We start from the raw sequence: 26,107 nt of genomic DNA on the forward strand, positions 1-26,107 counted from the left end.
GCGAGTCTGTTCTTGGACTCGGCGAGTCTGGTCACAGAACCCAACCTCTTGTGGTTAAAGCTTTGGTTCAGTGAGTCGGTTGGCGACTCAGTGAGTTGGTCAGGATGGGATTCCGAGATCGTTGAACTCGACGAGTCTTGGGGCGACTCGGCGAGTTGAGTCGTGTTATGGGAGTTTTTTGAGTATGAGAACTCGACGAGTCGACGGGTTGACTCGGCGAGTAGAGTCAACCAGGAAGGTTGACTTTGACTGAGGACTTTGACTTTGACTAAGAGTTGACCAGTTTGACTTCCAAGGGTATTTTGGTAATTTCGGTATTGGTTCTTTGGTAGTGTGATGTGGTGAAGTTCGTGGCGGTGGTCGGAGCAACTTGGTCGTATCTCTTCAGTCGGCAATTGCAGGTGAGTTATCCTCACTATATCGACAGGGTCTACGACACCAAGGCCGACCCTTTATCGGATGGAAAACTGGGTATTGTTGCTATGTTATTGCTTTGCTAGATTTGCATCCCGGTATATAGGGTAGTGTTATGTTAGTGACCTGGTTAAGGCCGGTACCCGATATATAGGGTAATGTTATGCTAGTGACCGGATAGGTCGGAATCCTGGTTAGGATGTTGATATGCTATGTGATCTGTTAGACTGTTTGTCTGGTTAAGGATTTGTTATGTGATTAATTGTTTTATGTGCACATGGTTGTTTGACGGGGTTTGGGTTGAGGCGGGTCCTGCTTTGTACTGTAGGTCAACATACCCAGGGCGGACCGGATATTCCGAAGGCCCAACGAGCGGTCCGGATAGGCTGAAGGCCCCAAGAGGGCGGACCAGACGTGCCGAGGCTCGGAGAGTGGACCAGGCCGACAGAAGGCCCGGTGCGGGCGAACCAGTCATACTGTAGACTCAGAGAGTGGACCAGGTGGATTGAAGGCCCGGTGCGGGCGGACCAATCACACTGTAGACTCGATGTACATGGCTAGACTCGGAGGGTGGACCAGGTGGACTGAAGGCCCGGTGCGGTCGGACTAGTCACACAGTATACCCGATGTGCATGGTTGTTCTATTTGTGATATGTTACGAGTATGTTCATGTGTAGTTGGTATTTTGGGGGTAACTCACTAAGCTTTCGGGCTTACAGTTTCAATGTATTGTTTCAGGTACTTCAGGAGATCGTGGCAAGGCGAAGGCGTGATCGTACCGCTCCTCATGTTTTATGATTTATGTGATATGGTTCTGGGGGATACTCTGATGTTTAAACTATTTTGAAAACGAGATGTATGAACTTAATGGTTTTTGAATGAATTAAAATATTTTAGTTTGGTTGAAATTTTTGGTCGTTACAAGTTGGTATCAGAGCCTTGGTTTGAGCGAATTGGAGGAACATTCGTGTGAATCCAGTCTCAAATCATCGAGGGATTTTCAAAATGGTTTTCAAAAGGTTTTCGTAATAAGTAAAGGAGGATGCAGAGGGTACGATCAGCCAGAGCCAGTAAGTAGACCCCAAAATACCATACAAGTTATTTGATTATGTGATATGTTAGAACAGCATGCTAGTACTAGGCTAGGAATTTCAGGAATTGCATGATAGAATTGCCTGATTATGTGATGCCTACTAGCCTAGGGTTTTCCTTATATGAGATATTTAACTTTCCTCTAGGAGTGAGGGTTGAGCGCTCGCCGTGTGTGTGTTTATAGTTAGAGTGTTGTGGTGATACTTGAGACAAATATGGGTAGGTATGGAAGGTAGTATGGGCCCGTACTACTGAAAGCACAGGACCCATACGCGTATCAAGGAAGTCACAACTCTCTAGGGTATTAGTTATGAGATAGTTCCCCGGGTGGATATGTGATGTGTCTAAGGGTCTCGTTGGTGTATTGCAGTATGGCGATTACGAGACGTGTCGGGGCAGGATCCGGTTCAGGATCGGGATCAGGAGTACGATCAAGACCGCCATGGTTGAGTACTTTGATGAGTACGGACGAGTTGGACGCCAGGATTCGTGAGATCCTGCATGATGAGGTTGCTGCCATGTTCTGGGCTGAGTTGCCAGAGATGTTTGGGTCGATCAAGACCGCCATGGTTGAGTACTTTGATGAGCGCTATGCAGCTCTTGCGGAGACGGCTGTCACGGCAGCTACAGCGGCTGTAGCAGTGGCAGGGGGAGGAACCGGTCGAGGTTTTCAGTATCGGGACTTCGATAATACGAAGCCCCTACCTTTGATGGTGTTCAGGATCCTATCATTGCTATGAGATGGTTGTCAGACGTGGAGGGTTGTTTCTTCACGTGTTTATGCCCTGCTGATCAGAGGGTGAGGTGTGCTCTGAACCTTTTGAGGCTCGGGGCGAAGGATTGGTGGAGGTTGACTACGGGATCTTATTCTGATGTGCAACGGGCTGCGGTTACTTGAGATCAGTTCCGGGAGATGTTCAGTACTCGTTATGTTCCGCAGGTTGAGATAGAGAGGTTGGCTCAGGAGTTCCTGGAGCTGAAGCAGGATTCAGAGTCGGTGAGGGAGATTACCAGGATGTTTACTGAGAGGGCGCTGTTTTGCCCGTAGTTTGCTTCGGAGCAGGCTCAGATGTCCCGATATCCGAGTATGCTTAAGAGGGATATCCGACAGTTTGTGTCCACATAGAGATGTGATACCTTGTTGGAGTTGCAGGAGGCCGCCAGGCGGCACGAGTTGGAGATTGAGTTGCAGTTGCGAGAGCAGAGGCAGGCCCCGGTGTAGTCACAGCCGGCGCCGAAACGGTCCAAAACCGTTGACTCTAGGGTTGGAGGTCAGAGCAGCCACGCTTGTGAGAAGTGTGGGAAGGGTCATGCCGGAGTTTGCAGATCCGGTGGTGCGTGTCGCAAGTGCGGGAGAGAGGGGCATTATGCGAGGGATTGCCGTCAGTCGGCCCCAGTGTAGGATATGAGGATTTATTATCATTGCCATCAGGTTGGACACTTGAGGGTCAACTGTCCACAACTTGCTGCAAGACCGGTGCAGGATCCAGCACCGGCCACTTTGAGGATTACAGGTGGGGGTCAGGGAGGAGCGGAGCCTCCGAGGGCTCAGGGACGCGCTTTCCAGCTTACAGCAGAGGAGGTCAGGGCAGAGCCGGATGCAGCTGCGGGTATGTTTCCATTTTGATATCCTGTTATCTTGTTGATTATGTGGTATTGTAAATCTGTTCGTTTTTTTCGCATGAATCATGGTATGATTGAGGATCTTAGTAGTTAGGGGTTGTAGTCGTTTAGCGTCCAAGAGGATAGGTGACCGGAAGATTGGATATACGATCTCGTTGCTAGGAATAGCGACTGCGATGCAAGAAGTATTCAGTTGGGATTCGAACTTCCTTGGAGTTCGGGATGTGCGATGTCAGGAGAGTGTTCTGCGGAGATTTCTCACTCCGGAGGGATTTAGTTCCGGAAAAGAGGGGGAACTTCATCAAGTAAGGTCGATCGAGTTATGCCGGTTTGTCAGCGGAAGTTAGTAGTTGGTACACTAAGTGGGGAGAATTGGAAAATTCTCCTGTAAAACAGCAAGTATCCAGGGTTGGTTAGCTGCTTAGATTTATCAGTGTTGTTAGCCGAGAGTGCGGCATGATTGGAGCAAGTGATAGACAAGTGGGGCAGGGAACAGACCATGGTTTCAGGTGAGGTAGTTGGTCGATGTGAGGCCTGGGTTAGGCCATGGAAAGGATTCCGGGAATGGAATTGGAGTTCGGAACCCCAAGAGGGCTAGAACAGACTGCATGGGAGAGATTCCCGGGAAGGATGGTTCAGGGTGACGTACGACAGTTTTGAGCGGTCCGGATAGACTGAAGGCCGGAAGGCGTACCAGTCAGACCGAAGGCTCGGGGAACGGTCCAGACAGGCTGAAGGCCCAGGAGGGCGGTCCAGACATGCTGAAGGTTCTGAGAGTGGTCCAGATAGGCTGAAGGCCTGGTAAGGTGGTCCAGTCATGCTGAAGACTCTGGATGTGTTAGTAGATCTGTATGCAGAGAATGAGTGAATATGTCGCCATGCAATAGTAATCGATATGGTCTAGCCCCAAGTATTGATCATGACGATGGAGTTGGCTGGAGGCCGTGCGTGGGCCTTGTTAGTTACGTGATCGGATTCGGAGTATATGGGAGTTCGAGAATAGCAGTTGCTCTACATGGATAGTGTAGAGTGGAGTTTAGCTCAGTGGCACTTATAGGTGTGGTAAGGGTTGTTGAGTAGACTTCCTGGAAAGAAAAGGTATGTAGCTCCGGAAGGAGTGGGGGTCCTCTTAAAGGAAGGCAGTGGAGTAAATGGATGATCGAAAGTGCTTGGTAGTAAGCACTGGGATTGTACCAGATGTATAGAAGCACATACAGGTTGGATGCCCGTTGAGTTTGTGGAGCGGTTAACACTGACGCGGGGTTAGGGGAGCTCGGAAGTGATGCAAGGGTAGATCCTTGGATTCCGAATTATGGTTGTGGTCATGAGCTAAGGATGTAGTGGTGTTCCATCCTAAGGATGGCTGGACCATCGTAGGCATGCCTGGTCTTCCAGCCCGACGCTGATTGGTCCAGGTACGATGTGTATGAACATTATAGATGGGTGTTGGGGAGGGTTGCTCGGAAGCTGTGAAATGTTCCATCATGTCAGCGCGATAAGGGATTTAATCCAGGGAGGAAACGGGACGAGTTTCCATCGGTGCAAGTTAATAGAGGTAGCACCAGTTGGGCGAAAGATAGCGAGTTAATACTGGGTCAAGACCCGGTGGTTCAGAATGGTATCTAGTTTTCGCAGGTGGCGAATGAATGCGTAAGACGGAAGTGAGGTAGTGTCTTCAGGTGACACTTACTTGATGAGTGTTGTCATCAGAGAAAAGAAGTCGGTGGCCGGCTTGGAGCAGTTGATCAGGATCGTGTAAGGGAAGAGATGGATTTTAGGGATTCGATAACTGTGTTTGAAGGAATCTGGGTCGTTTTAAGATCAATGGATGCATTGTGGGAGAATCATCCGGAAGTTTGTGTTGCCGCAGGCTTCGAGGACGAAGCCTAATTTAAGTGGGGGAGAATTGTAACATCCCAAGTTCGGAAGCAAGAAGTTGGAGGGTGCTAAGTGTAAATTGAGGAAGCTACTCGACGAGTAGGTATGCTACTCGTCGAGTCGGAGCGGGACTGATCGCGGGTTAAGTGGCCAACTCGCCGAGTCGGAAGACGTACTCGACGAGTTGGTGCTGAAATGAGAAAACCCTAATCATGAGGGTTGCACCCTAATTAAAGGACTTTATGTCCTTCTCCCAGCCTCGTATTCCCCTAGAGAGTTTCAGAAAACCCTAGATTCGAGTGAGTCTCCATTAATAGAGAGAATAGAGCCTTGGAGGAGAAAATCATGGAAAGGGGCTTGAAGATCAAGAGACTTGCTGCAAAGGAGTGGTGTAGATCCGGGATCTACTTCAGTTGGAGCATATATTGGAGGTATTAATCTGTTGCTTGGGCTCTTTTGTATCTAGATCTATTATCATTTGAGATTTGGGGCATTTTTGGTATGACTGTGAGCTATTTCGAGTTAGAGGCTTAGATCTGAGGTTGCTACTTCAGATCTAGGCTTGTGATAATCCTTAATGGCATAAAGCTCCTTTCAAAGAGTTATTGGTGAAGCCCCTTTGTCATAAACCCTAGCCCTAGAGTGTTTTGGGCTTATATCTCCTTGATTTCACGTAAAGTTTGCAACTTTATGTGAGGGTTAGGCTGTAGAAGAGTGGATCTATGGATTGGAGCCCCTGCATGGCTCGAAAAGCCTCTGTATGGATTGAGAACTGAAGAGACTCGGCGAGTCACATGGGTGTACTCGACGAGTTGTATGAACATGTGCATGGACTCGGCGAGTTGGAAGAACAACTCGACGAGTCTGTTGAAGAACGCCTTGGACTCGGCGAGTCTGTTCTTGGACTCGGCGAGTCTGGTCGCAGAACCCAACCTCTTGTGGTTAAAGCTTTGGTTCAGTGAGTCGGTTGGCGACTCAGTGAGTTGGTCAGGATGGGATTCCGAGATCGTTGAACTCGACGAGTCTTGGGGCGACTCGGCGAGTTGAGTCGTGTTATGGGAGTTTTTTGAGTATGAGAACTCGACGAGTCGACGGGTTGACTCGGCGAGTAGAGTCAACCAGGAAGGTTGACTTTGACTGAGGACTTTGACTTTGACCAAGAGTTGACCAATTTGACTTCCAAGGGTATTTTGGTAATTTCGGTATTGGTTCTTTGGTAGTGTGATGTGGTGAAGTTCGTGGCGGTGGTCGGAGCAGCTTGGTCGTATCTCTTCAGTCGGCAATTGCAGGTGAGTTATCCTCACTATATCGACAGCGTCTACGGCACCAAGGCCAGCCCTTTATCAAATGGAAACCCGGGTATTGTTGTTATGTTATTGCTTTGCTAGATTTGCATCCCGGTATATAGGGTAGTGTTATGTTAGTGACCTGGTTAAGGTCGGTACCCGGTATATAGGGTAATGTTCTGCTAGTGACCGGATTGGTCGGAATCCTGGTTAGGATGTTGATATCCTATGTGATCTGTTAGACTGTTTGTCTGGTTAATGATTTTTTAGGTGATTAATTGTTTTATGTGCACATGGTTGTTTGACGGGAGTTGGGTTGAGGCGGGTCCTGCTTTCTGCTGTAGGCCAACATACCCAGGGCGGATCGGATATTCCGAAGGCCCAGTGAGTGTTCCGGATAGGCTGAAGGCCCCAAGAGGGCGGACCAGACGTGCCGAGGCACGAAGAGTGGACCAGGCCGACTAAAGGCCCAGTGTGGGCGGACCAGTCATACTGTAGACTCAGAGAGTGGACCAGGTGGATTGAAGGCCTGGTGCGGGCGGACCAATCACACTGTAGAATCGATGTACATGGCTAGACTCGGAGGGTGGACCAGGTGGACTGAAGGCCCGGTGCGGGCGGACCAGTCACACAGTAGACCCGATGTGCATGGCTGTTCTATTTGTGATATGTTACGAGTATGTTCATTTGTGGTTGGTATTTTGGGGGTAACTCACTAAGCTTTCGGGCTTACAGTTTCAGTGTATTGTTTCAGGTACTTCAGGAGATCGTGGCAAGGTGAAGGCGTGATCGTACCGCTCCTCATGTTTTATGATTTATGTGATATAGTTCTGGGGGATACTCTGATGTTTAAACTATTTTGAAAACGAGATGTATGAACTTAATGGTTTTTGAATGAATTAAAATGTTTTAATTTGGTTGAAATTTTTGGTCGTTACAGTTTTTCCCAAACGTTCCTCCTTTCGGTCATTCTTTTTTGAAGCTTCCTCTTGAGCACTCTTTATACTCTCCACAATTGTCGAGACAACTTCTATTCTCAACGCTCTTGGCCTTTTTCTTTCAAGATTGACTTTCCGACTGAGAGCATCAACAACAACATTGGCTTTACCGGGGTGGTAAAGTATCTCACAGTCGTAGTCCTTAAGTAACTCTAGCCAGCGTCTTTGCCTCATATTCAATTCTTTCTGATTAAAGAGATATTGGACACTCTTATGACCAGTGAAAAGTTTGCACTTCGAGCCATAGAGGTAATGCCTCCATATTTTCAGAGTAAATACTACCGCTGCCAACTCCAAATCATGAGTGGGGTAGTTCTTTTCATGATCTTTCAGCTGTCGAGACGCATATGCTATCACCTTTTCTCTTTGAGTCAACACACAACCCAATCCAACACCGGACGCATCGCTATAGACAGCGAAGTCTTCAACTCAATCGGGTAGAGAAAGAATCGGTGCTTCACATAGCTTCTTCTTTAGCAACTCGAATGCTTCTTGGTGTTTATCACTCCAAGCATAAGTAGCTCCTTTGTGAGTCAAAGCTGTTAATGGAGTAGCGATCGAAGAAAAGCCTTGGATAAACCTTCGGTAATATCCGGCTAATCCCAAAAAGCTTCGGACCTCCGTGGGACTTTTTGGTTGTTCCCACTTCATCACAGCTTCGATCTTTGCTGGATCAACCATTATTCCTTCATGGTTGACCACGTGACCCAAGAATTGGACTTCTCGGATCCGAAAATTATATTTGGTGAACTTAGCATACAGCTTCTCCTTCTTCAAGACTTCTAACACTTCGCGCAATTGTCTGCCATGCTCCTCTTGGCTTTTCGAATAAACCAGAATGTCATCTATGAACACTATCACAAATTTATCAAGGAACGGATTACAAACTCTGTTCATTAAATGCATGAATGCTGCTGGAGCATTGGTTATTCCAAAAAGACATAACCAAAAACTCGTAGTGTCCATATCGTGTTCTGAATGCAGTCTTCTCGATATCCTGCTCTCTCGCCTTCAGCTGATGATATCCTGACCTTAGGTCGATCTTTGAAAAATAACTTGAACCTTGTAGTTGATCGAATAGGTCATCAATCCTTGGCAACATATATCTATTCTTTATCGTTGCCTTGTTCAGCTCTCTGTAATCGATGCACATTCTCATACTCCCGTCCTTTTTCTTTACAAATAACACCGGGGCTCCCCAGGGTGATGAACTAGGTCTAATGAAACCTTTGTCCAATAACAACTGAAGTTGTGTCATATGCTCTTTCATCTCGGTTGGTGCTAATCGGTAAGGTGCTTTTGCTATTGGTGTGGTTCCTGGTAACAAGTCAATACGGAATTCTACTTGTCGATCAGGCGGTAATCCAGGAAGATCTTCAGGAAAAACTTCCGGATAGTCACACACGATAGGAATGCTCTTCATCTCCTTTTTCTCCTTCTTTGCGTCAATCACGAATGCCAAATATGATGTACATTCTTTGGCCAAACACTTTCTGCCTTTCATTAGAGAAATGATTCCAGAGTTTACCCTGCGTTTGTCCCCATACACCATAAATGACTCTTTCCCTGGCGGGTTTACTTTTACTATCTTCTTTCGGCACAATATTTCGGCATCATTGGCGCTAAGCCAATCCATTCCCAGCACGATGTCGAAACCATTTAGTTCGATAGGCAACAATTCCTCGTGGAACTTATTCCCATTCAGGTCGATTAAGATGTTTTTCATACGATGGCTAACAGGTACAAAATCGCCACTAGCAACTTCGACTAATAAAGCGTTATCTAGTTTATCGACAGGCAAAGCTAGTTTTCTACCAAATTCATGCGAAATAAAGGAGTAGTTGGCTCCAGAATCAAATAAAATTTGGGCAGGCAAATTGTTTACGAGAAAGGTACCTGAAGCGACATCAACTTCTTCTTTAGCAGCTTCCAGTGTCATCTGGAAGGCTCTCGCCTTCGGCTTTGGTGGAATGTTGGGTTTTGCTGCTTCCTTCTTTTTCGGACAATCCCTCGAGATGTGCCCCTCCTCCCCACACCCATAACAAACTTTCTTGGTGAGGGTGCATTTGTTGGCATAGTGCCCTGACTTTCCACATTTGAAGCATGTGACTTCCCCATCACATTTCTCATGATGCTTCTTCTTGCATTTGTCGCACCACTTCGCTTGGCCTCCTCCTCCTCTCGAACTAGACTTTGAGAATTTCTTTTTCTTGTTGGACCCTAAAGGCCCATCCATCTTCCTCTTCACCAACCTCTGATCTCTCCAGACCCTTCTCCCTGATCTTAGTCTCAACATTCTTAGCAGCCCAGATGGCGGCTTTCAATGTGGTTGCTTGCTTAACCATTGGACCATTGTCCGCTGGTAGTCCGAGGGCAAACTTATTGACCTTTGAGAGTTCTGTTGGAACTAGGTATGGGATGGGCTTCATCTTCTCTGTGAAACTAGCAGCGTATTCAGTAACGCTCATTTTTCCCTTTTTCAAATTTTGAAACTCATTATTGATTTCCAGAAGGTCCTGCTCGGAGCAGTATTGCAGTTTCAGTTGTTCCACAAAGTCTTCCTAAGATATTTTGCTCGCTTCTCCCTTGGGCATAGAGTCAGCTAACAGCTTCCACCAACTCAACACGCCAGATTTCAACAAAGGGATCGCAAGAGCGGTCTTCTGCCTGTTGCTGCATTCACAACTTTCAAACATTGTCTGCATTTCAGAGATCCAATCCATAACTTGCACCGGCGTCAGGCTTCCGGATAGACACGGTGGCTTAGATGCCATAAAATCCTTGTATTTACATCATTTCCCATCATTTCCTCCATCACGATGGTTTTGTCTAACAATTGGTGGGTTGGCTTGACCAACGGTACCGCTGAAGTTTCCATCTTCCGACGGCCCTCCATTCACTTCGGGCTCTTCAACCTGGATTGAAAGTTCTTCACGATTTTCTTGAAGCAGACGTCTACTTTCCTCCATCTGACGATCCAACATCGTCTGAATCCTCAATTGCACACCAGCCATTGTTACCGGCTCTGGTTCTGCTGCTACAACATGTATTTGCTCGATTACAGGTGGTTGATTCATGTTTTCGTTCACGTTTCCGGCGCCACTTCTTGTTCTTGCCATCGTTGATCTATACACCGAACATGGTGAATTTAGATCCTCCTTCACGATAGATAATTATCCAAATCACTCTGAAATGTTTACATGCTAGTTCTAATCCCGTAGTCGCACGCTTAGAATCCTAAACACATAAGGTTTCCAGATCCGGTCGGCAACAGACCATAGATCCGAACAAATAATGTCATATATGGCAAACATATAGCATTTAGCACATAAAAGCATTTTAGGCAATTTTCCTAAAATAAACTAGTGCTCGTATCTCAAAATCATCGCTTAGCATTCTAAGTTTAAGTCTAGAAATCCTACAAATTCCTAGTTCGCTTAAACTAATGCTCTGATACCAACTGTGACATCCCCAAAATCACGGCCAGAAAAGACCGGTTTCATTTATGCTTTTAAATAAAATCAGAGTAATCCTTTGATTAAAAGAGTTGCGGAATTTGTTCCCAAAACAAAATATGATAAGAAATTATCAAAGCATTTCATAAAGAAATGTATTTTTCATTATATAACAAAATCTCGGGATGTCATGTTCCGATACAGACCAAAAGCATAAACAATACAAAATAGACCTTGCAACAATTACATATAACAACAGGTCTATAATCCAAAAATATCTTGACAATGTCATCCAACTTATGCCCTTGTGCCACTACCTGTAATACAAAGAAACTGAGTGGGTCAGGCTTGGGAGCCAGGTACCTGAAACCAAAACTGAAACCGTAAGCACAAAGCTTAGTGAGTTCCCCCATCATACCACATACCATACAATATCATCGGTATCTTTCAACCCGTAATCATCATCGGTATGTTTCAACCGATAATCATCATCGGTATCTTTCAACCGGTAACCATCATCGGTATCTTTCAACCGGTAACTGTCATCGGTATCTTTCAACCGGTAATTGGGGACTATTCGACCCCTACCACTAGCACACAACAACAAGATATAAACATACAGTCAGGAATATCCAGGTACTAACCTACCCTTCGGTCCTAAGGACCGCTGTCAGGGAAAATAATCCCTATTATACACGTAACATATCATACAGATAAAACTCATGACCAAAGCACATAACCAGACCAAGATAATTATCAAAAAGACAATCATCTTCTAAATACCCCTCTCTGGTGGGCCGGCATTGTGTCCTTAGACCCACCCCTACTGGAAGGTAACTCACCTCGTACGAGTAGCTGCTGATAATCTATGCGGGAAACCTCTATCTGCTGCTGCTTCGGAAATCCTCCGGCTACAATCCCCACAAAACACTCAGTCAGAATCTGATATCTACTCTTAGGGTAAATTAACTATCTTACCCCCAACCAAGTCCAAGTCAAAGTCAACTTCCAGTTGACCCGACTCACCGAGTTGGGCCGTCAACTCGTCGAGTCCCTTTCCTTTACTCGTCCTTATCCACGACTCGACTCGTCGAGTTTGGCAATGACTCGACGAGTTCCCCTTCTTTACGAACATCAATGAACCTTCATCCGACTCCCCGAGTCGTATGAACAACTTGTCGAGTTCACCTTCAACTGATGAACAAGTCCTGACCTTGACTCGCCGAGTTGTATGAACAACTCGTCGAGTTCATCTTCAAACATAAGAAGATTGCCTTGGACTCGCCGAGTCTGTTCTTGCACTCGTCGAGTCCCATGAACTCCAGGTTTAAGGCTAGGTCCAATATGTTGGGTCACTCCCTTGGACCCTCTAAAAACCCTACTAGCGCCCAAATGGGTTCCTTCAAACCCTAACAGCAAAGGGGAGTTCTGCCTCGGACTCGCCGAGTCCAAAGAACGACTCGTCGAGTCGAGCATGTCCAAGTCTCATTTCTCGATTTCCAGCGTACAACTCTTGACCAAAAGATAGATCTAAGCTCCTTCAATCGTTCTAGCACATAAAGTTACAAACTTTACGTGCATGCATGGGACTTTGAGCCAAAAAGGACATAAAATAAGCTCTTATGATGCATGGGACGTTAAATGGGTGCAAAAGCAACCCCTAACTGCCTTATGACTCCCTTAAAGACTTGATTCCGAATCCTCAACCCCCAACCATGTTTGCAATCATGGTTGGTTACCAAAAATGGCTTATAAAAGCCCTAAATCTCCCCAAAAAGGGATCTATCAAAAGAAAGAGCAAGGTTACAGCTTTATACCTCCAATGAACCATGGAAGATGCACCACTCGGTTTCCCCTGGTCTTCACTTGTTTCCTCAAGGTTTTCCCTTCCTCCTTATGGTCACAACTAGCAAGATCCACCAAAAATGCTTTAGTTCTTCAAAAAAACAGCTAGGGTTTGCTTATGGGGAGTTCTGGAAGCATTGGGACGAAAAGGAGGCTGAATAAGTGGTTTAAATAGGGTGCAAACCCTCATCTAGGGTTTTTGTCCGGACAACACCTACTCGCCGAGTCCGGACGCGGACTCGTCGAGTAGGTCATTAAACTTATGTGTCCAATACGCTCCGACTCGACGAGTTGGACCTCAACTCGCCAAGTCCAAGGCCAAAATGCACGATACTAGAATAAAATACATACCAGGAACCAGGTGCTACAAATCTCCCCCGCTTATTTTAGACTTCATCATCGAAGTCTGTTGTTCGATCCTGGAAGAGTTCTGGATAATGCTCCATCATCTCGTCTACCGGCTCCCACGTCCATTCCGAGCCTTTCCGATGCTGCCATTGCACCTTCACCAGCTCGACCTTCTTATTCCTCAGATCCTTCGACTTCCGGTCGAGGATCGCCACTGGACGCTTAATATAATTCAGGTTGTCATCGACCTGAATATCCTCTAAGGGTACCACTGCTGACTCGTCCACCAAGCACTTCCGCAACTGGGAGACGTGGAAAATGCTGTGGATCTGGCTGAGTTCGGCTGGCAGATCCAACCTATACGCCACCTTGCCCACTCTGGCTAGGACCCTGAATGGTCCAATGTACCTGGGGCCCAACTTGCACCGTTTCCTGAATCGGATGACGCCCTTCCATGGCGACACCTTCAGGAGAACCATATCCCCGACCTGGAACTCCAGGTCTGATTGGCGCTTATCGGCAGAACTTTTCGGCCGACTCTGAGCGGTCTGAAGCCTGCTCCGGACCTGCTGAATCCTATCTGTCGTCTTGAGCACTACTTTGGTGCTTCCCATTACCCTCTGGCCAACCTCGCTCGAACATATCGGGGTCCTCCACTTCCTCCCATACAACATCTCGAAGGGAGGACGATCGATACTCGCGTGATAACTATTGTTGTACGAGAATTCAGCCAACGGAAGGTAAGTATCCCAACTACCTCCGAAGTCTAAGACACACGCCCGCAACATGTCCTCCAAAGTCTGGATGGTTCGCTCACTCTGACCATCGGTCTGCGGGTGGAAGGCGGTGCTAAAATGCAGACGAGTACCCAGCTCGTCATGAAACTTCTTCCAAAACCTGGAAGTGAACCGAACATCTCTGTCTGAAATCACCTACACTGGCACCCCGTGCCGCGCCACCACCTCTCTGATATAGATGTCGGCCAGCTTCTCGTCCGAGATGCGCTCCTGAATCAGAATAAAATGAGCGCTCTTGGTCAATCGATCGACGATGACCCAAATCGAATCCACCCCTCATGCGGTCCTGGGAAACTTTGTGATAAAATCCATCGTAATGTCCTCCCATTTCCACAGCGGAATATCCAACGACTGCATCTTTCCGTGTGGCGTCTGGTGCTCGGCCTTGACATTCCTGCAGGTCAAGCACCGCTCCACGTACCATGCTACATCCCGCTTCATGCAGGGCCACCAATAGTCCAGGCGAAGATCCGTATACATCTTCATCGCACCGGGATGAATGGAGAATCGAGATTTGTGCGCCTCCTCCATCAGAACCTGGCGCACACCCTCGTGGTACGGTACCCACACCCTACGGTGTAGTGTCAATAATCCTCGGCTATCATAATCGAATGAGGAAACCTGTCCCACAATCCGCTCGCTCTTCCGATGTTCCTCCTTCATGGCCTCCTGTTGGGCCTCCCGAACCCGCTCCAAAAGCGGAGTCACCACTGTCATCCTCAGACAGATATCCCTGATCGGCGCTGCCTTGTGGCTAAGCGCGTCGGCCACCACATTGGCCTTTCCCGGGTGGTAGAGGATCTCACAGTCATAATCCTTTACCACATCAAGCCACCGACGCTGCCTCATATTCAGATTTGGCTGGACCATGAGATACCTCAGGTTCTTGTGGTCTGTTTAAATCGTACAACGAACCCCATAGAGGTAATGACGCCAAATCTTGAGGGCGAACACAACAGCCCCCAGCTCCAAATCATGCGTCGGGTAGTTCTCCTCGTGAGCCTTCAGCTGCCTCGAAGGTTAAGCAATGACATGACCTCTCTGCATCAATACTGCGCCCAAACCCGAGATGGACGCATCACAGTACACGACGAAATCCTCCATGCCCTCTGGCAGGGCTAGAATTGGCGCCTCGCCCAATCTCTGCCTCAATGTCTCGAATGCAGCCTGCTGCTCAGGCCCCCAACGAAAGACCACGACCTTCCTCGTTAGCCTGGTCAGGGGTACGACTATCTTGGAGAAATCTTGGATGAATCTCCGATAGTAGCCGGCTAATCCTAGGAAACTCCGAATCTCAGATGGAGACCTCGGAACCTCCTATCTCATCACGGCCTCCACTTTGGCCGGATCTACCGAAATCCCGTTCTGGTTGACAAGGTGCCCAAGAAACTGCACCTCGCGCAACCAGAACTCACACTTGGAGAACTTAGCATATAAGTTCTCCCTTCTCAAAGTCTCTAGAACCTCTCGCAGATGCTCCTCGTGCTCCTCCTGCGTCTTGGAATAGACCAAGATGTCATCGATGAAAACTATCACAGACCGATACAGCATCGGCCTGCACACATGGTTCATGAGATCCATGAACGCGGCAGGAGCGTTGGTGAGCCCGAAAGGCATCACCACAAACTCATAGTGACCATAACGGGTCCGAAAGGCAGTCTTCTGCAGATCCTCCTCTCTAACCCTCATCTGGTGATACCCTGAACGCAGGTCAATCTTGGAGAACCAAGACGCTCCCTGTAGCTGGTCAAAGAGGTCGTCAATCCTTGGGAGTGGGTAACGATTCTTCACCGTTACCTTATTCATCTCCCGATAATTTATACACATCCGATGCGACCCGTCCTTCTTCTTCACAAACAGAATCGGGGCTCCCCAGGGAGAACAATTCGGTCTAATGAATCCCTTGTCTAACAGCTCCTGCAGCTGTGTAGACAACTCCTGCATCTCAGGAGGAGCCAACCGATACGGTGCCTTGGCTATCGGAGCCGTACCAGGGACTAGGTCGATCCTGAACTCCACCTGTCCCTCCGGAGGTATTCCAGGCAACTCCTTGGGGAATATATCCATAAACTCTCGTACCACGGGCACATCGCCCACCATCGCCCTACCCGCCTCCCGGGTATCCATAACATAGGCGACATAACCTGCGCAACCCTGCTGGAGGTAGTGCCTAGCCCTCGCTGCCGAACATAAAGCTGGTCCTCGCTGTGGCCTTTCGCCCCGAACCACCAGCTCTCCCCCACTAGGGGTCCTAATCCGTACTGACTGCTGCGCGCAGTCAATCACTGCCCCATTGGGGCTCAGCCAATCCATACCAATAATAACCTTGTTCCCCCGCAAAGGTATGGGAACCAAGTCCACCAGGTAACGTTCCTCGAACAGCCTCAAAACACAATCCCGGTAGACCTCTGACGCTCGTACCGACCGGTCGTCCGCAATCTCGACCTCTAGAGGGCAATCCAACATGCCCGAAGACTCCGGAAACTTCTTGCTAAGCGCAAGAGAGACAAATAATCGAGTGGCACCCGAATCAAACAACACCTGAACTGGGATACCGTTCACATGGAACGATCCTAAGCAAGGCACATAATATATCAAAATCACAGCGACATAACACAAAAGCATAAAAAAAAATAAGAAATCATACCCGTCACCACATCGGGTGCAGCGCGTGCCTCCTCGGCTGTCAGCTGAAATGCTCGGCTCCGAACCACTAGAGCCTCCAACTTGGCCTTCCGGCCATCCACAACCCGTGCTGTCGCTGGAGTCGGCGCCACTGCCGGCTCCGCTGCTGCTGTCAATCTAGGGCAATTGGCCTTTTTCTGGCCCTTTTGATTGCAATGAAAGCAAATCAGGTCTGATATCTGAATCACAGGAGTAGGGGCAATACAATCTCTGCCAAAATGCCTAACCTTGCCACACTTATAGCAGCCTGAACCCAGCCCAGTGCGACAAGCTCCCTCGTGTGACCGACCGCATTTCCCACAGCGGTCCCGCCCTAACTGGCCTTTCGGCCTACCATCGGATCCCTTGAGCTTCTTCCCCGAAGCCCCCGTCGTCAGCCCCTCCGCTGCCTTCCTTTTCCGGATGTGCTCCATAACTTCTTCGTTATAACTCGGATTTCGGCATTCTTTATATGCACGGAACCCTTGTAACATATACTACAACTTGGTTAAGATTAATCATTCTAAATAATCTTCCATCAAAAACTCATTTTTGATGCTCATCGTCTCTAAATTGACTAGCCCGAATCTGCGGGCGTTACAATTATCTCCCCCTTAGGATGATTACGTCCCAGAATCATCAACGAAACAGGGTTTTATAATGATTCCGTACATTATCTCTTTATCCTAGGTAATAATCGTAACTTCTATGTTCGTTCGAATGAGTATCTAATTCTTGGACTTCTCGACTGCAGGCGGTGCTCGATCTTGCACTTGCTCCCTATCTGACGTTAGACTCCAAATTACGACCTTCAAGTCACAATCTCGATCCTCACTGGATACGAACTTAAGATAAGTTTTTTTTATTATTACTACAATGGAACGATGTGTCATATTCTAATGACCTATCATTGTATGTTGCAACGCTTAGAGTCAGATCTCTTAGAGTATTCCAGAACAGACTATACTTTCGTTCATGTTCTAATCTCCTCTTAAAAGGTAGCATTTCTAGCAACAAGCAACTTTTCGCGATAGCTCTACTGATCACTTTTTATTTCAATCTTTCGTCTTAAGTCAAATGCTACATCGAACTTGATTCTCTGAACCACATAACATACTCAGCGTAGTCGGACTCAATTTGATATGACCACTAGGGTCGTAATAACAATCATCTTCTTATTCATTACCGAACCGATGGTAACGACATACTTGAATAAAATGAAATCAATTACTAGCTCATTGGTAATCTTGTGACTTTCACTGATCCAAGTGCGAGTCTTGTGCTTCCGGTAGTATAGGCCTCTACTACCATTCACACCTACTCATACTTGTCCCAAGTTTTGTCTCGCAGCTTTCCAAGTTGCTATCACAAAAACAATTTTAACACATAAAAATGTGTCCAAACAATCATAAAATTTCCCCTAGACTCTACTAGGACTTCCTCCATGTGTATCTTCAATCATCAATTCTGTTTCAACTCGGTTGGTGGTGGAAATTCCATACGATGGGATAACTTCATGGATTATACCAAAAATCTTTTTTTCTGCTAATCGAAAGTGCACTTCTCCGGTACTAGACGTATTATTTATTAGATGCGATCTAAAGGCAAGATATCACTATTAAAATATCTTCCGATAGGTATCATTCAATATCGTAAGCCTTCTAATTTCCTCCGTTTGCTCAGTGTGCTATGAGTCCTTATCATAAAATTCGATACACCGAAGCAAGCGTTCGGTGTATCGAGACGAGAATATGGATAGAGGAAGATTTAGATGTGTATTCCTCCTTATTACTCCAAAAAGTTACATGCCAGTTCTAATATCGTAATTAAACGTTTAGAAACCTAAGCACATAAAATTTACAGATCTGGTCGGTAGCAGACCGTAGATCCGATCAAACGATAGCATAAGGCATCACAAATCATTTAGCACATAAAAGCATGTTATGCATTTTCCCTAAATAAGCTAGTGCTTGCGTCTATTTAGGTGTACTACCTAAAATATATTAGACACACTCCTCACAATCATCGCTTAGCATTCTATGTTTAAGTCTAGAAATAAATCATTATTCCTAGTTCGCTTAAACTAATGCTCTGATACCAACTGTGACATCCCCATTTTTACGGCCAGAAAAGACCGATTTTGTTTATGCTTTATACAAATCAGAGTACTTCTTTTAATAAAAATGTTGCAGAATTTCTTCCCAAAAAAACATGATAAATATGTTATCAAAGCATTTCCTAAGAAATGTATTTTATTCATTTTAAAACATTTGGGATGTCATCGTCAATACAGAAACATAAGCATAAACAGAACTTACATTTATTTACACTAGTGATCTACATCTCTTTAATCTCTCAGTGTAATGTAGCTTCGTATCGACACATGTGATACAAATAAACTGAGTGGGTCAGGTTGGGAAACCTGGTGAGTACATAGGGTTTTCAACCCACAATAATATAATTATTATGTTTAAACATAAAAAAATCAACCCAATTACCCATCTCCATTATCTTCCTTACTCTTAAGGGTCTACCCTAAGAGTCATCTATCCTGCATTCGTTCATTTCGAAGTCCCTTACTTCAAGGGTATATAAGACAGGCACTAATTCCATAGCTGCCAATGCAATAAATCCATAACTCCTAAAGTTCATTCATCAGGTACTAAATCCATAGCTACCAGTGTAGGTACTAAGTCCATCGCTACCAACGTTTATCTAACAGGCACTAAGTCCATAGCTACCAGGTACTAAGTCCATAGCTACCAACACCTAACACGTACTAAGTCCATAGCCACTCGTGCTTACCTAATAGGTACTAAGTCCATAGCTACCAGTGTTTGTCCAGTAGACACTAAGTCCATAGCTGTCCGTGTTATTTATTAGGCACTAAGTCTACAGCTGCCAATGTTTACTCACATCATCTTTTATCTCTCATTATTCATCTACTCATATCATACCCAACATATTTGTAGATATAAAATACATATACAGTTTAAATCATTTTAAAACATGTATAAAATCATTCTTCTAGCATAGACAACAAGTATTCAGATAGTATGCACACATAACACGTAATTTATATAAAATACTTCATATCTATGTGTAAGATGAAAGTAACTATGCACTCACTTGATAAGGTGGTGACTCGGTACTCGGACAACGCTTCGTTTACTTTAAAATATTCTCCTTCGACGAAACCTAGTATTATTACCACTAGATTTTAGTCTAATATTTATCGTGACTAATTATTTGTCTTATTATTATTATTATTATATAAGCATTTCAACAATACTTTCCAACCACTATGTACAGACAGGGGCCAGACATAAAACACCGGAGGGCAGGACCATTTTGGCATATAGCACTTCTGAAATCCAGCAACCCAATGCGGCCCTTTAAACCAGATTCCCCGTACCGCGAGTTATTTAAAAGATATTATAACGACACTTATATAAGTCATAATAATAGCTCAAATATTTATTATAAGTTCATAATAACAATACTAATTTTAAATATAAGCTATATTAAAACAGGTAAGCATAACTTACTTACAAGGGGGTTTTAGCTAGGAGTCGGGCTCTGCAGGGGCAGAACTTCGTCGCCGAATCTTTCTAAGAAAGATTCGTGCAGCGCTTCAGCGCTCACCTTACTATAGTAAAACTACAGAAAGAGAAGTCGAATCACGAGGGACCGAAATGCTCGGGGGATAAGAAGAGAAAGACTCTTGAATCAAGAGAATGGTGGAAGAATGATCAGAGCCCAAGCCTCTTATTTATAGTAATTGAATTTACAAAAACTACCCTCCATAATTACTTAATGACCTTATAGTTATATAAACGACTAAACACCCCTTCATAATACCATTTTAAATAGATTAACGATATTTTTACTAAACTAATGTTGAAAGTACTCAACACTAGTCTTATAATAACCGCATCGTCGATACCTTTCTGATGATATATACATTTGTATATATATATATATGTGTACGTATATATAATTTATACTTTATTTTAATACATAAATATACTATTATAATTTGTAACTCGTTCATACGAACTCCATTTTTGACGTTATTTATATCAACGCGTTGGTATTTACGAGTACTACAAGTTTAATTTAGACGTCGTCAGCTAATTCTCATTCTATCTCAGATTTACAAAACTGTATCGAATTTATCGCGCTCGAAGAGTAGGGACTAAGTTTCGTCCATATCTTTAACATACGAGTTCTCCTCTCGACATTCTTTATATCCATTCGTAGGTAAAAAACAAGATCTAAAACTTTCATTTAGACTCCGTCGGCTAATTCTCGACCGATCTTAAATTTAACAGTAGGAGGAGATTATATTGTTAAATGTCCACGTAAAATTCATAACATCTACATACGGACTCCGTTTTCGTCTGTCTTTTTACCGTTGAGATCCTATTAATGAGATCTTCAACTCTCATTTAGGTCGCGTAGGCCAAAAACCGCTCGAACTAAAATTCGAGTTTCGGGTCGTGCACTACTATGCCAAATCTTAGAAAATTCATAGCTTCCTTATACGAAGTCAGATTTGGACGTTCTTTTTTTGTATGTTCTCGTGTTAACGTATACTACAAATTTTGTTTATATCACTAAGGCTAAAAAGTCTTATACCGTAAATTCACAATTTACGTCTCCCGGTGCCGTGCCGGTTTTGCCGTTACAATTATCTCCCCCTTAGGATGATTACGTCCCGGAATCATCAACGAAACAGGGTTTTATAATGATTCCGTACATTATCTCTTTATCCTAGGTAATAATCGTAACTTCTATGTTCCTTCGAATGAGTATCTAATTCTTGGACTTCTCGACTGCAGGCGGTGCTCGATCTTGCACTTGCTCCCTATCTGACGTTAGACTCCAAATTATGACCTTCAAGTCACATTCTCGATCCTTACTGGATACGAACTTAAGATAAGTTTTTTTTGATTATTACTACAATGGAACGATGTGTCATATTCTAATGACCTATCATCGTATGTTGCAACGCTTAGAGTCAGATCTCTTACAGTCTTCCAGAACAGACTATACTTTCGTTCATGTTCTAATCTCATCTTAAAAGGTAGCATTTCTAGCAACAAGCAACTTTTCGCGATACCTCTACTGATCCCTTTTTATTTCAATCTTCCGTCTTAAGTCAGATGCTACATCGAACTTGATTCTCTGAACCACATAATATACTCAACGTAGTGGGACTCAATTTGATATGACCACTAGGGTCGGAATAACAATCATCTTTTTATTCATTACCGAAACGATGGTAACGACATACTTGAATAAAACGAAATCAATTACTAGCTCATTGGTAACCTTGTGACTTTCACTGATCCAAGTGCGAGTCTTGTGCTTCCGGTAGTATAGGCCTCTACTACCATTCACACCTACTCATACTTGTCCCAAGTATTGTCTCACAGCTTTCCAAGTTGCTATCACAAAAACAATTTTAACACATAAAAATGTGTCCAAACAATCATAAAATTTCACTTAGAATCTACTAGGACTTCCTCCATGTGTATCTTCAATCATCAATTCTGTTTCAACTCGGTTGGTGGTGGAAATTCCATACGATGGGATAACTTCATGGATTATACCAAAAATCTTTCTTTCTGCTAATCGAAAGTGCACTTCTCTGGTACTAGACGTATTATTTATTAGATGCAATCTAAAGGCACGATATCACTCTTAAAATATCTTCCGATAGGTATCATTCAATATCATAAGCCTTCTAATTTTGCTCCATTTGCTCAGTCTGCTATGAGTCCTTACCATAAAATTCTATACACCGAAGCAAGCGTCCGGTGTATCTAGACGAGAATATAGATAGAGGAAGATTTAGATGCGTATTCCTCCTTATTACTCCAAAAAGTTACATGCCAGTTCTAATATCGTAATTAAACGTTTAGAAACCTAAGCACATAAAATTTACAGATCTGGTCGGCAACAGACAATAGATCCGATCAAACGATAGCGTAAAGCATCACAAATCATTTTGCACATAAAAGCATGTTACGCATTTTCCCTAAATAAGCTAGTGCTTGCGTCTATTTAGGTGTACTACCTAAAATATATTAGACACACTCCTCACAATCATCACTTAGCATTCTAAGTTTAAGTGTAGAAATAAATCCTTATTCCTAGTTCGATTAAACTAATGCTCTGATACCAACTGTGACATCACCATTTTTACGGCCAGAAAAGACCGATTTTGTTAATGCTTTATAGAAATCAGAGTACTTCTTTTAATAAAAATGTTGCGGAATTTGTTCTCAGAAAAACATGATAAATACGTTGTCAAAGCATTTCCTAAGAAATATATTTTATTCATTTTAAAACATTTGGGATGTCATCGTCAATACAAAAACATAAGCATAAATAGAACTTACATTTATTTACACTAGTGATCTACATCTCTTTAATCTCTCAGTGTAATGTAGCTTCGTATCGACACATGTGATACAAATAAACTGAGTGGGTCAGGTTGGGAAACATGGTGAGTACATAGGGTTTTCAACCCACAATAATATAATTATTATGTTTAAACATCAAACAATCAACCCAATTACCCATCCCCATTATGTTCCTTACTCTTAAGGGTCTACCCTAAGAGTCATCTATCCTGCATTCGTTCATTTCGAAGTCCCTTACTTCCAGGGTTTATAAGACAGACACTAATTCCATAGCTGCCAATGCAATAAATCCATAACTCCTAAAGTTCATTCATCAGGTACTAAATCCATAGCAACCAGTGTAGGTACTAAGTCCATAGCTACCAACGTTTATCTAACAGGCACTAAGTCCATAGCTACCAGGTATTAAGTCCATAGCTACCAACACCTAACAGGTACTAAGTCCATAGCCGCCCATGTTTACCTAATAGGTACTAAGTCCATAGCTACCAGTGTTTGTCCAATAGACACTAAGTCCATAGTTGCCGATGTTATTTATTAGGCACTAAGTCTATAGCTGCCAATGTTTAGTCACATCATCTTTTATCTCTCATTATTCATCTACCCATATCATACCCAACATATTTGTAGATATAAAATACATATACAGTTTAAATCATTTTAAACATGTATAAAATCATTCTTCCAACATAGACAACAAGTATTCAGATAGTATGCACACATAGCACGTAATTTATATAAAATACTTCATATCTATGTGTAAAATGAAAGTAACTATGCACTCACTTGATAAGGTGGTGAATCGGTACTCGGACAGCAGTTCGTTTACTTTAAAATATTCTCCTTCGACGAAACCTAGTATTATTACCAATAGATTTTAGTCAAATATTTACCGTGACTAATTATTAGTCTTATTATTTTTATTATTATATAAGCGTTTCAACAATACTTTCCAACCACTATGTACAGAGAGGGGCCAGACATAAAAGACCGGAGGGCAGGACCATTTTGGCATATAGCACTTCTGAAATCCAGCAACCCTATGCGGCCCTTTAAACCAGATTCCCCGTACCGCGAGTAGTTAAAAAGGTATTATAATGACACTTATATAAGTCATAATAATAGCTCAAATATTTATTATAAGTTAATAATAACAATAGTAATTTTAAATATAAGCTATATAAAAATAGGTAAGCATAACTTACTTAGAAGGGGGTTTTAGCTAGGAGTCGGGCTCTACAAGGGCAAAACTTCGTCGTCGAATCTTTCTAAGAAAGATTCGTGCAGCGCTTCAGCGCTCACCTTACTATACTAAAACTACAGAAAGAGAAGTCGAATCACGAGGGACCGAAAAGCTCGGGGGATAAGAAGAGAAAGACTCTTGAATCAAGAGAATGGTGGAAGAATGATCAGAGCCCAAGCCTCTTATTTATAGTAATTGGATTTACAAAAACTACCCTCCATAATTACTTAATGACCTTATATTTATATAAACGACTAAACACCCCTTCATAATACTATTTTAAATAGATTTAATGATATTTGTACTAAACTAATGTCGAAAGTACTCAACACTAGTCTTATAATAACCGCATCGTCGATACCTTTCTAATGATATATAGATTTGTATATATATATATATATATATATATATATATATATATATATATATATATATATATATATATATATATATATATATATATACGTATATATGATTTATACTTTATTTTAATACATAAATATGCTATTATAATTTGTAACTCGTTCATACGAACTCCATTTTTGACGTTATTTATATCCACACGTTGGTATTTACGAGTACTACAACTTTCATTTAGACGCCGTCAGCTAATTCTCATTCTATCTCAGATTTACAATACTGTATCGAATTTATCGCGCTCGAAGAGTAGGGACCAAGTTTCGTCCATATCGTTAACAAACTAGCTCTCCTCTTGACATTCTTTATATCCATGCGTAGGTAAAAACAAGATCTAAAACTTTCATTTAGACTCAGTTGGCTAATTCTCGACCGATCTTAAGTTTAACAGTAGGAGGAGATTATACTCTTAAATGTCCGCGTAAAATTCATAACATCTACATACGAAATCCATTTTCGTCTGTCTATTTACCGTTGAGTTCCTATTAATGAGATCTTCAACTCTCATTTAGGTCGCGCAGGCCAAAAACCGCTCGAACTAAAATTCGAGTTTCGGGTCGTGCACTACTCTGCCAAATCTTAGAAAATTCATAACTTCCTTATACGAAGTCAGATTTGGACGTTCTTTTTTTGTATGTTCTCGTGTTAACGTATACTACAAATTTTGTTTATATCACTAAGGCTAAAAAGTCTTATACCGTAAATTTACTATTTACGTCTCCTGGTGCCGTGCTGGTTTTGCCGTAAAACTTCGACAGACCATAACTTCTTCGTTATAACTCGGATTTCGGCATTCTTTATATGTACGGAACCCTTGTAACATATACTACAAATTGGTTAAGATTAATCATTCTAAATAATCTTCCATCAAAAACTCATTTTTGATGCTCATCGTCTCTAAATTGACTAGCCCGGATCTGCGGGCGTTACAATTATCTCCCCCTTAGGATGATTACGTCCCGGATTCATCAACGAAACAGGGCTGTATAATGACTCCGTACGTTATCTCTTTATCCTAGGTAATAATCGTAACTTCTATGTTCCTTCGAATGACTATCTAGTTCTTGGACTTCTCGACTGCAGGCGGTGCTCGATCTTGCACTTGCTCCCTATCTGACGTTAGACTCCAAATTATGACCTTCAAGTCACAATCTCGATCCTCACTGGATACGAACTTAAGATAAGTTTTTTTATTATTACTACAATGGAATGATGTGTCATATTCTAATGACCTATCATCGTATGTTGCAACGCTTAGAGTCAGATCTCTTAGAGTATTCCAGAACAGACTATACTTTCGTTCATGTTCTAATCTCCTCTTAAAAGGTAGCATTTCTAGCAACAAGCAACTTTTCGCGATAGCTCTACTGATCACTTTTTATTTCAATCTTTCGTCTTAAGTCAGATGCTACATCGAACTTGATTCTCTGAACCACGTAACGTACTCAGCGTAGTCGGGCTCAATTTGATATGACCACTAGGGTCGGAATAACAATCATCTTTTTATTCATTACCGAAACGATGGTAACGACATACTTGAATAAAACGATATCAATTACTAGCTCTTTGGTAACCTTGTGACTTTCACTGATCCAAGTGCGAGTCTTGTGCTT

The sequence above is a fragment of the Lactuca virosa genome, chromosome 2 (assembly GCF_052849685.1).
Source record: "Lactuca virosa cultivar CGN04683 chromosome 2, Lactuca_virosa_CGN04683_v6, whole genome shotgun sequence".
In the NCBI taxonomy this organism is placed as follows: Eukaryota; Viridiplantae; Streptophyta; class Magnoliopsida; order Asterales; family Asteraceae; genus Lactuca; species Lactuca virosa.